Source organism: Prionailurus bengalensis, chromosome D4, assembly GCF_016509475.1.
Source record: "Prionailurus bengalensis isolate Pbe53 chromosome D4, Fcat_Pben_1.1_paternal_pri, whole genome shotgun sequence".
In the NCBI taxonomy this organism is placed as follows: Eukaryota; Metazoa; Chordata; class Mammalia; order Carnivora; family Felidae; genus Prionailurus; species Prionailurus bengalensis.
Genome location: NC_057359.1, coordinates 6,099,244 through 6,111,780, shown reverse-complemented (window position 1 = coordinate 6,111,780; position 12,537 = coordinate 6,099,244). Strand labels below are relative to the sequence as shown.

At 38.4% G+C, this 12,537-nt stretch overlaps 1 protein-coding gene across 3 annotated transcripts in view; it reads left to right on the top strand.

Annotated features, from left to right (window-relative positions):
- Window positions 1–12,537, top strand: part of RIC1 (RIC1 homolog, RAB6A GEF complex partner 1) — a 135,584-nt gene that overhangs the window by 1,323 nt on the left and 121,724 nt on the right. The gene's annotated exons all lie outside the window — the stretch shown is intronic.

Sequence of the window (12,537 nt, the reverse complement as noted above, 5' to 3'; positions counted from 1 at the left end):
AAAGAAGGCAGTACTTAGCGACGTCAGAGTGCAGTTTTTGTCTTTTGGTAGCTGACTTGACCGCGTGGAAATAGGTGATGACCTTGGTTGTATTAGATCCGTGTGGCGTTACTGGCTTTAGTTAAGTTAGTTAAAACCCTCAGCTGTCTGGCTGGCCTTGTGAATACTTGAAAAGTCCTGTCTACTCTCACAGCCCTGGTGAAAGTGATGATGGGACTTAGGTGTTTCCGGTAGCTTCTTTTTTTTTTTTTTTTTTTAATTTTTTTTTCAACGTTTATTTATTTATTTTTGGGACAGAGAGAGACAGAGCATGAACGGGGGAGGGGCAGAGAGAGAGGGAGACACAGAATCGGAAGCAGGCTCCAGGCTCTGAGCCATCAGCCCAGAGCCCGACGTGGGGCTCGAACCCACAAACCGTGAGATCGTGACCTGAGCTGAAGTCGGATGCTTAACCGACTGAGCCACCCAGGCGCCCCCGGTAGCCTCTTTATAGGACTGTCATAGGCTGTAAGGCGAAACTGTTCGCCGTTGAGTTTGGGCCGATGTACGTTGTAAGTAAATATCAAACCCAAAGAGGTGGTTATGTAACCGGCAGCGTGACTCTTCTGTCTGGTGCTTGATGTCCTTTTTGAACACGGGCATTGTATATCACTGGGTGTTTAAATGAGATGCTACCTCACTTACAGTGTGTCTGCCAGTGGAATAATTTTTATTTGCTTGTGTGTATATAATCATCTTGAAAGTTCATGCAGAAGAAATAATTAGAGCTTGAATTTTAACTCGTCTCCCGAATTTGGAATGAATTTCACCTTGATGGAACAGCCTCAAATTTAACCGTCCCTGAAAGGGTAGACAAGTTTAGACAGTACCAGACTTACTACGAGGGATGAATGGACCCGAAGCCTGCAGGTTACTTCATTGCTCTGTGAAAGAAACAAAAATGTGCGTCAGTTTTCTTAGGGATGTTAAGAACATCTGTTAGGGCGCCCGAGTGGCTGGTCAGTTGAGCGTCGGACTTCGGCTCAGGTCGTGATCTCGCCGTTCGTGAGCCCCACGTCTTGCTCTCTTCTGTCAGCACAGAGACCCCTTCAGCTCCTCTGTCCCCCACTCTTTGCCTCTCCCCCGCTTGCGCTCTCTCAAACATAAATAAAAAAAGAAAAATAACACCTGCTTTTTTTGCCTTTGGAGTTAGACACTATGTAGAATAGGCAGTCACGGAATTTAAAGCTGCTAGTGACTCCTACCTTTAAACTTCCATCCTACACTTAGCTGCTTTCTTACAGAAGTCCTGGGGTCGCTACCAGTAACATCCCGTGTGTGGGGTTAGGGCATATGAGGTGAAATGAGGTGCCTTAGTGGAGGCTGCATGTTACTGTAGGTCCAGGAATGGTTAATCTTGGTCTCTGGCTTCAGCTTCATCACTTGAAGAATCAAGTATTGGGTCAGATGCTCTCAAGGTCTGTGACTAGATGGCTGGGTTAATGGGGAGCCGGTGCCAGACCTGCTTTCAGTCTCCTCCTCTTGGAATATGCCTTTTTTCACTGTCTGAAAGCTTTTTTTTTTCTTTTTGCTTTGTTTTTTTAATTTCTAAACTTACTGAAACTATGTAAGTTAAAATCAATTTAGGTTAACAAATTTCTTTTTTTAAAAATTTTTTTTTTTCAACGTTTTTTTATTTATTTTTGGGACAGAGAGAGACAGAGCATGAACGGGGGAGGGGCAGAGAGAGAGGGAGACACAGAATCGGAAACAGGCTCCAGGCTCTGAGCCATCAGCCCAGAGCCTGACGCGGGGCTTGAACTCACGGACCGCGAGATCGTGACCTGGCTGAAGTCGGACGCTTAACCGACTGCGCCACCCAGGCGCCCCAACAAATTTCTTTTAAAAGTGAAAACACCTCTAGCTAAATTGAGGAACTATCAGTACTCAATTTAGAATGAATTGGTTTAAAATGTTTGCATGAGGGGCACCAGAGTGGCTCAATCGGTTAGGCTTCCGACTTCGGCCCAGGTCATGATCTCACGGTTTGTGAGTTCGAGCCCTGCGTCGGGCTCTGTGCTGACAGCTCGGAGCCTGGAGCCTGTTTCAGATTCTGTGTCTCTCTCTCTCTGCTCCTCCCCTGCTCATGCTCTCAAAATAAATGCTCTCTCAAAATAAATAAATAAACATTAAAAACATTAAAAAAAGAAAAAGGACTAGTTTCAGCTTTGGGATTGAAGCTGCTGTTTAAACCATGTTATGATTTATGACCGACGGTGTTTTGTGAGGTTGTGTTTTGAACTGTACTAGAGGGCCCAGAATGATTCCTCTAATGCACTGCTTAACTCTGAATACAAAAGCCTACATACGTGAACCACAGAATGATACCTTAAAATGCTGTAATTTTAAGTTAGTTTTATGTCAATTTTGGGGTCATTATTTATATATGTAAACTATCTTTGGAAGTATTTTTGAACATCTTGTGTGAAAGATAGCATTAATAGGCAGTATAGGAAACGGATGAAGGGGCATGTTATACATAACAAAACACTCTATGCAAAGGCATTAATATGTTAAATGTGTTAATAAAAATGAAAATTTTGTGATTTATTGCTGTGAAGTTTGCTAAAAAAAAAAAAAAAAGCTGAAATAGATACTTACTTGGCTTATGAAATAAAATGTGTGTCTTTTGAGTAACCCTGACTACAACCTTATGTTCTTGTTGGTGTATGCTAATAAGAGAGAACGAGGAGGTGTTGAAAGAAGCCAAGTTGTAGGATTAGGTATATGGTTAACTGTGGACCTCAGGAGGGCCATTTAATTTGTACCTGTATTTTCCCACTCTCCCATTTCCTACCTTGTCAACTCTGTTCTATCACTGATTGCTTCCAGAGAGCCTTTTTTTTTTTATTAAAAAAATTTTTTTTAATTCATTTTTGAGAGAGCTTGTGAGTGGTGGAGAGGCAGAGAGAGGGGGAGAGAGAATCCCAAGCAGGCTCCTCACTGTCAGCGCAGAGCCCGATGCCTGGGTTTGATCTCACAAGTGGGATCCTGACCTGAGCCGAAACCAAGAGTCAGACACTTAGCGGACTGAGCCACCCAGGTGCCCCTGGAGAGCCTTTCTCACAAACTCACTGCTTGGAAGTCTTTTAGGGTTCACTGTTGGCTACAGAATGAAGTTCAAACTTCTAGTTTGTTATCAGAGACACTCCCCTCTTAGAATGATCACTTGCCCCATCTCTGCCTGTCAGAATATTATCCATCCTTTAGCTTCTATGAAATTCTGCTTTCTCTGAGTCATTCTTTATTTACCATAACAAGATGTGTTCATTTTTTTGATGAACTAATGTTTGCAAGTTTTTGCACACGTTTTATTTATCCATTTAGATAGTAAGTTTCTGGAGGGCAGAAATGATCTTTTGTACTATACATAATGCCTGTACAAAGCATATGCTTAATAAGTATTTTTATTTTTTAAATGTTTACTTATTTGAGAGAGAACTAGTGGGGGAGGAGCAGAGGAAGAGGGAGAGAATCCCAAGCAGCGTCTTGTCTGTCAGGGCAGAAGCCTGATGCAGGGCTTGAACTCACAAACCATAAGATCATGACCTGGGCTGAAGTCAAGAGTTGGACACTTAACCAACTGAGCCACCCAGGTGCCCCTAATAAGTATTTTGAAACTAAGTTGATGAATTTAGGGTATCCTATGCATAGCACAGAATGTTTTAAAGGTTTAATAAGTGGAAGATTTAAAAATGTTGACATGTAGTTTAAAAAAATGGTAGTATTAAATTACAAGTTAAATTTAGAAAAAGTTATTTTAGATAGGGTTATTTAGGTGAAAGTGAATTAAATACTTTATTATACACAGTTTGGTTATATTAGAAAAGTAGTACTTGTTATTCACAGTAGCCAAGATATGAAAACAACCTAAGTCAACCTAAGTGTGTGTCAGTGGATGAATGGATAAAGAAGATGTGATATATATACACAATGGAATGTTACTCAGCCACCAGAAAGAAAGATAATCTTGCCATTTGCAACAACATGGATGGACCTTGAAGGCATTGTCCTAAGTAAAATAAGTTAACCAAAGGCAGATACTGTATGATGGCACTTACGTATGGAATCTGAAAAAGCTGAATGCATAGAAAGAAACAGACTAGAATGGTGGTTACCAGAGGTTAGGAGGTGTGGAAAAAGGGGAGTTGTTCAAAGAGTGCAAACTTCCAGATGTCAGGTGAATACGTTCTGGGGATTTAATGTAATGACAGTAGTACGTGATACTGTATTATATACCTGAAAGTTGCTGAGATAGTGGATCTTCAGTGTTCTCACTATGAGAAAAGTGCTAACTATGTGATGCAGGTGTTGGCTAACACTACGGTGGTAATCATTTTGTGAGATATAAGTGTATCAAACAGCCTGTACATCTTAAACTCATGCAGTGTTGTAGGTCAGTTATATCTCAGTAAAGCTAGGGGAAAAAGAAAGAAGTGGTATGTGGCAAAGGGTCCTCTGTAGTTTGCCAAAACATAAACTATTGTGCGGTCTCATAACCAATTGAACTGGTTCCCAGTCTGTGTTTATATTGGAAGTGACCTGTGGAAAGGAAAGTCCCATAAAACAGCAGTATAAACATTTAAATAAGGACATTTCACCCATCTCGGATGCTTGTTAAGCATTGATTTGATGCATATGACAGGGAAACATTCATTCTGAGTTTGTGGACTAGGTGCTTTACATCATAGGAAGCAGCGTTTCTTGAATTTAGGTCCTTCACATGCCTAATTCATGAGTTTTGCCCTGTCCTTATAGTACTTCTCCAATCTAACTTTTAAACTTGAAATTCTCTTTTAAAGTAATTTATATCTTTACTATAAATGGAAAGCCAGCACCACTTGGATAAATACAGTGTTTCTGTATGAGGGAATAGAATGAAAACGATGTTACGAAAATTTAGGTTCCTGCCAAAGGCTCTTGCCCTTTTCTTAAAAGGAGGAGTTAGCAGCTACGCGAGAGGTGTTTAGAAGTAAACCAGCACAGGACAGGGGCACCTGGGTGGCTCAGTCCTTTAAGCATCTGAGTTGGGCTTAGGTCATGATCTCACTGTCAGAACCTGGAGTCTGCTTCAGATTCTGTGTCTCCCCCTCTCTCTGCCCCTCGCCTGCTCACACTCTGTCTCTTTCTCAAAAATAAACACACAAAAAAGGATCAGTAGCACCTGTCACAGATATCCTCTTTAAATCAAAAGGATTGAAGAAAAGTTGGAAAAATTATTTTCTTACCCTGTGATTAAAAAAGTGTCACCTATATAGGAAATACTGCGTTAAAGCATTCTGTTTACTGCTGAATATGCAACTTATCAAATTAGGTATCATATATAGATATCATATTAGAGTGAATAAACTTAAAATTTGAAAGTATTTAAGACCAGTCTAGAATTCACACTTGCCACAAAGTGACAGTTACTTAATTAAAAATATTTTATTTGCTAGCAAGTGTCAGTTGGTTGGAATCAAGGTATCTTAGGCTTCTTTTAAGTTCATTCTAATTGCTTCATTTTGAGTTGCTATCCCAAACCCGCCTCCCCAAGTGATTTGCCTTAGATCCATAATAAAGCATACATAAGTTTACATGTGAAAATTTGAATATTATTGTAGGTGTACAGCAGAATTTGCTGTGGTTTAATTTTCTAACAGCTTTATTGAGATGTATAAAAGTCTTGTAAAGGTACAGTGACTTTTAGTAAATTTATAGAGTTGTAAAACATCATCACAATCTAGTTTTAGGATATTTATAGCAACCCCAAGAAGTATTATGCCCATTTGCATTTAACTTGTGTTCATATTCCGGCCCCAGGGAACCATTGGCCTTTTTGGCCCTGTAGATTGGACTTTTGGAAGTTTCATGTGAAGGAAACCATACAACATGCAGTCTCTTGTGTCTGGCTGTTACTTAGCATAATGTTTTTGTGGTACTCCTTTTTATAGCCAAATATTATTCCATTGTGTGGCTTATACCACATTTTAAAAATCCATTTACCAGCTAATGGATATTTGGTTGTTTCTGTTTTTGGGGTCATTATGGATAATGCTGCTATAAACAACTGTATGCATATCTTTGCAAGGATGCGTATTATCATTTCTTATAGGGAGATAGGAATGGAACTGCTAGGTCATCTGGTACACTGATGTTTAGCTTTTTAGGAAACTGCTAAACTGTTCCACAGTAGCGTTAAGTAGCATTTTACATTATCCCCACTAGCAAAGCATGAAGGTTTCTGTTTCTCCACATCCTTCTCAACACTTGGTTATTGTAATTCCTTTTTATTACCGCTATTTTAGTGGGTTTGTAGTGGTATCTCATTGTGACTTTAATTTGTACTTTCCTAATGACTGACAGTGTTTGGCATCTTTTCATGTGCTTATTAGCCATTTGTATACCATATTTGGTGAAATATCTATTCAAACCCTTTGCCCTCCTTTTTTTAAATTAAGAAAAAAAATTTTTTAATGTTCATTTATTATTGAGACACAGAGTGTGAGCAGGGGACGGGCAGAGAGAGAGACACAGAATCTGAAGCAGCCTCCGGGCTCTGAGCTGTCAGCACAGAGCCTGATGCAGGGGCTGGAGCATACAGAGAGATCATGACCTGAGCCGAAGTCAGATGCTTAACCCACTGAGCCACCCAGGCGCCCTGCCCTCCTTTTTTTTTTTTTTTAATTGGAATGTTTTTACCTAACAACCTTGAGTTGTAAGGGTTCCTTATATAATTTGGATTTTCAGTTTCTTAGTGGTGTCTTTTGGAGAATAAAAGCTTAATTTTGATGAAGTCTAGTTTGTTTTTCTTTTTTTTCTTCTGTGAATCATGCTTTTTGTATCTTGAAAAACCTTTGGCCAATCCAAGGTCACAGCATCTTATGTTTCCTTTTATAAGTTTTATAATTTGACCTCTTATATGTAAGTCTGTTACCAATTTTGAGTTGATTTTTTTGTAAAGACCAAGGTTGTTTTTTTTTGTTTCTAAACATATCCGGTTGTCTTAGCACAATTTGTTCGAAAAACTCTTCACTGTTGAATTGCATTGGCACCTTTGTCAAACATCAGTTGACTAGGGGCACCTGGGTGGCGCATCGGTTAAGCGTCTGACTTCAGCCAGGTCACGATCTCGCGCTCTGTGAGTTCGAGCCCCGCGTCAGGCTCTGGGCTGATGGCTCAGAGCCTGGAGCTTGTTTCCGATTCTGTGTCTCCCTCTCTCTCTGCCCCTCCCCCGTTCATGCTCTGTCTCTCTCTATCCCAAAAATAAATAAACGTTGGAAAAAAAAATTAAAAAAAAAAAAAGCATCAGTTGACTATAACAGTAAGGGGTGATTTCTGTATTTTCTGTTGTTTTCATTCATTGATATGTCTATTATGCAAGCATCACACTGAAGCTTTATAGCAAATTTAGAAATTGGGTGGCAAAAGCCCTACTTTGTTTTCAAAATTATCTTGCCTATTCTATTTTTTTTTTTTTTTCAACGTTTATTTATTTTTGGGACAGAGAGAGACAGAGCATGAACGGGAGAGGGGCAGAGAGAGAGAGGGAGACACAGAATCGGAAACAGGCTCCAGGCTCCGAGCCATCAGCCCAGAGCCTGACGCGGGGCTCGAACTCCCGGACCGCGAGATCGTGACCTGGCTGAAGTCGGACGCTTAACCGACTGCGCCACCCAGGCGCCCCTATCTTGCCTATTCTAGATCCTTTGCATTTCTGTATAACTTTTAGGATTATCTTGTCAATTTCTTTAAAAAAAATTTTTTTTTCAACGTTTATTTATTTTTCAGACAGAGAGAGACAGAGCATGAACGGGGGAGGGGCAGAGAGAGAGGGAGACACAGAATCGGAAACAGGCTCCAGGCTCCGAGCCATCAGCCCAGAGCCTGACGCGGGGCTCGAACTCCCGGACCGCGAGATCGTGACCTGGCTGAAGTCGGACGCTTAACCGACTGCGCCACCCAGGCGCCCCAATATCTTGTCAATTTCTAAAAAAAAAGAAAAGAAAAAGAAAAAACTCATAAAAACGAAACACAAAAAACAAACCAAAACAAAGACCAGGATTTTCAGGGGATTGCGCTAAGTTTGTAGATCAACAGAGAGAATTGCCATCTCATTGGTATAGTATATTCCAGTCTATGAACATGCAGTGTCTTTCTATTTATTTAGGTTTTAAAAATGTTCTCTTAGCAGCGTTTTGGAGTTTTCAGTGTACAGGTCTTTCACTTTTGTTAAATTTATTCCTACGTGTTTTTATTTATGTTTTAAGATGCTCTCATAAATGTAATTGTTAATTTCATTTTCAGATTATTACAAGTATATAGATGTAAAATTGATTTTTGTATATTGCTGTTTTGCAACCTTGCCAAAACTTGTTTTATTCTCATAGTTTTTTATAGTTAGAAATAATAAATTCAGCAAAATTGAAAGACACAAAATCAACATGCAAAAATCAGTTGCGTTTCTATGCTATAACAATGAATATCCAAAAGTGAAATTGAGAAAACCATTTTATTTACAATGGTATCAAAAAAATTAAATAATTAGAATTAAACTTAACTGAGGAGGCAAAAGACTTATATGCTGAAAACTACAAAACCATTGCTGAAAAAAATTAGAGATGCAAATAAATGAAAAGACATCCCATGTTCACGGATTAAGATACTAGTACTACCCACAGCAATCTACAGCTTTAGTGCAATCCCAATGGTATTTTTTTTTTTTTTTTAGAAATAGAAAAATCCATCCTAAAATTAAGATGGAATCTTAAGTGATTGTCCTCATTGGTTTAGGTAAAATTTTAGCAATTTCGTAGATCTTTTCAGTGAGCCAACTTCTGGTTTTACTGATCTTTTATTGGTCTGTTAATTTTGTGTTTCCTGTTTTTTTATTTGTGCACTGATTTTTAAATTATTTTCTTTGGGTTTGGTGTTGTAGGTTCTCTGGGTTCAGACAAATGTATATTTGCAAATATCTGTGATTGTAATGTCATGCAGAATGTTTTCCTTGTCCTGAAAATCCCTTTACTCTACCTATTCATCTACCCTCCACCCCATAGCATTTGATGTGCATCAAATTTTGTTCTCAATTCAGTTCTTAAAGTTTAATCATTTTTAAAATTAAATAATTTCTTTGGATCATGGATTATTTAGAAGCATGTGGTTTAATTTCCAAATATTTAAGGATTTCCCATACTCTTTGTTATTGGTTCTAACTTAATTCCATTGTGGTTGAGGACTCTACTTTGAATAATTTTACTCCTTTAAGATTATTATGGGTTACCATATGCTTTGTGTTAGAACATGTTTTGATGTGTACTTGTAAAGAATATGTATTCTGTTACTGGCAGAGAGTTCTGTAAATGGTAGGTTAAATTGGTTGACGTGGTTCAAGTCTTCTGTATCCTTGTTAATGTTCAGTCTAGCAGTATCAGTTATTGAGAGTAGAGATTGAAATCTCCAACTCTGGTTGAATTGTTTTCTCTTTCAATGCTTTTGATTTTTGCTCATGTATTTTTGGGCTGTGTTGCTTAGGTTTGTATACATTTATAATGGTCATATTTGTCTTTTGCATTGATGTGCGCGCACGCGTGTGTGTTTGTTTAAATCATGAGTTCTCTCCCCACTAATGTTTGTTTTCATAGAGTGTATTTTACTGTATATTAATATTGCCACTACAGTTCTCTTATGGTTTACCACTTGTGTGACATACTGTTTGCTACCCTTTTGCTTGCACAAAATAATTACATCTTTGAATCTGAAGTATGTCTTGTATGGACAGCATATATTTAGATTTTGCTTTTTTGTTGTTATTTCCCAAATCTAATCTGATAATCCCTGCCATTTGATTGGAGTGTTTAGTCCAGCCACATATAATTATTGATATGGTTGGATTTATATCATTTTGGTGTTTTGTTTAATATGTCCTTTGTTACTCCTTTTTTTTTTTTTTTTAAGTTTATTTATTTGTTTTGAGAGAGAGGGAGGATCCCAAGCAGGGGCTCGATCTCACAAACCATATGAACTGAGCCTATGTCAAGAGTCAGATGATTAACTGATTGAGCCACCCTCGGCCTCTGATTTCTTAACTATACTTTTTTGAATTATTTTACTAACAGTTTCTCTAGTGATTACAATGTGTATCTTCTTATAGTATATTTGGGGTTACTAATATAATTCTGGTAAAATACAGCAGTTTTTTCAGCCTCTTTTTTTATTCTCATGCCTTTAAAAATTTATTTTATTTTATTTTATTTTATTTTATTTTTTTATGAAGTTTATTGTCAAATTGGTTTCCATACAACACCCAGTGCTCATCCCAAAAGGTGCCCTCCTCAATACCCATCACCCACCCTCCCCCCCCCCCCATCAACCCTCAGTTTGTTCTCAGTTTTTAAGAGTCTCTTATGCTTTGGCTCTCTTCCACTCTAACTTTTTTTTTTTTTCCTTCCCCTCCCCCATGGGTTTCTGTTAAGTTTCTCAGGATCCACATAAGAGTGAAACCACATGGTATCTGTCTTTCTCAGTATGGCTTATTTCACTTAGCATAACACTCTCCAGTTCCATCCATGTTGCTACAAAGGGCCATATTTCATTCTTTCTCATTGCCACGTAGTACTCCATTGTGTATATAAACCACAATTTCGTTATCCATTCATCAGTTGATGGACATTTGGGCTCTTTCCATAATTTGGCTATTGTTGAGAGTGCTGCTCTAAACATTGGGGTACAAGTGCCCCTATGCATCAGTACTCCTGTATCCCTTGAGTAAATTCCTAGCAGTGCTATTGCTGGGTCATAGGGTAGGTCTATTTTTAATTTTTTGAGGAACCTCCACACTGTTTTCCAGAGTGGCTGCACCAATTTGCATTCCCACCAACAGTGCAAGAGGGTTCCCGTTTCTCCACATCCTCTCCAGCATCTATAGTCTCCTGATTTGTTCATTTTGGCCACTCTGACTGGCATGAGGTGATATCTGAGTGTGGTTTTGATTTGTATTTCTCTGATGAGGAGCGACGTTGAACATCTTTTCATGTGCCTGTTGGCCCTCCTAAAAATTTTTTTGAGTATAGTTAACGTTACATTAGTTTCCGGTGTACAACACAGAGGTTCAACATTTCTATACAGTATCCTATGCTCACCCCAGGTGTAGCTACCATAAAACCCTATTATAATATCATTGACTGTATTCCCTATGCTGTACCTTTTATCCTTGTGACTTATCTATAACTGGATTTACTTTCATTTTTTTTAATGTGGTAGAATGTGCATAACAAATTTACCTTTTTAATAATTTTTAAATGTATAGCTCTTTGGCTTTTTAAAATATATTTTGAGAGAGAGTGTGCACACAGGCATGCACTGGACAGGGGCAGACAGAATCCTAAGCGACAGTGCAGAGCCTGATGCAGGGCTTGAACTCACGAACCATGAGATCATGCCGTGAGCTGAAGTTGGATGCTTAACCAGCTGAGCCACCCAGGTACCCCTAGTTCTGTGGCTTTAAGTGCATTCACATTGTTATGCAACCATCACCATCCATTTCCAGAACATTTTTCATCTTCCCAAATTGAAACTCCATACCCAGTAAACAATAATCCCCAATTCTGCCTTGTTGCTTTGCTTGGCAGCCCCCATTCTATTTCCCGTCTCTGTGAATACTACTCTTGTGGAAACAAAATATTTGTCCTTTAGTGATAAACTTATTTCACTTGGCATGTTCTCAGGATTCTTTTATATTATAGTATGTACCAAAATTTGCTGCTTTTTTTAGGCTGATAAATACTCCAGTGTGTGTATATATAATATCTTGTTTATTCATTCATTGGTGGACACTTGGGTTGCTTCCATTTTTTGGCTGTTTTGAGTAATGCTGCTGGAACATTGGTGTTCAGGCCCCAGTTTTTGGATCTTTTGTGTGTATACCCCAAAGTGGAATATGTGGATCATATGGTAATTGTGTGTTTAATTTTTTTGAATGGTTGCTGTACCATTTTTTCACAATGGCTGCATCATTTCACAGTCCCACCAGCAATGCACAAGGGTTTCAGTTTCTCCACATTTTCACCAACACTTGTTCTTTCCTGTTCTTTTGTTTATAGCCATCCTGATAGATGCAAAATGATATCTCATTGTGGTTTTGATTTCCATTTATGCAACAGCAAGGGATGTTGAGTATATTGTCAAATTCAGTGTCTTAAAGTTTTTATTTTGGGTTTTCTTCAAAGAGTTTTATAGTTTTGCCTCTTATTTTTAGGTCTGTACTCCATTTTGAGTTTTTGTATATGATGTAAGATAGGGGTATTTTATTTTTTCATGTGGATATCCAGTTTTTCCAGTGCTTTTGGTTGGAAAAGGCTATTTTCCTCTACTGAGTGTTTTTGGCATCCTTATAAAAAAAATCTTTTAACAATACATACATACAAGAGTTTATTCCTGGGCTGTCTTTTGTATTCTCTTGTTGTGTATGTCAGTCTTTACGCCAGTATGGTACTATGTTTTGGTTTCCATAGTTTTGTA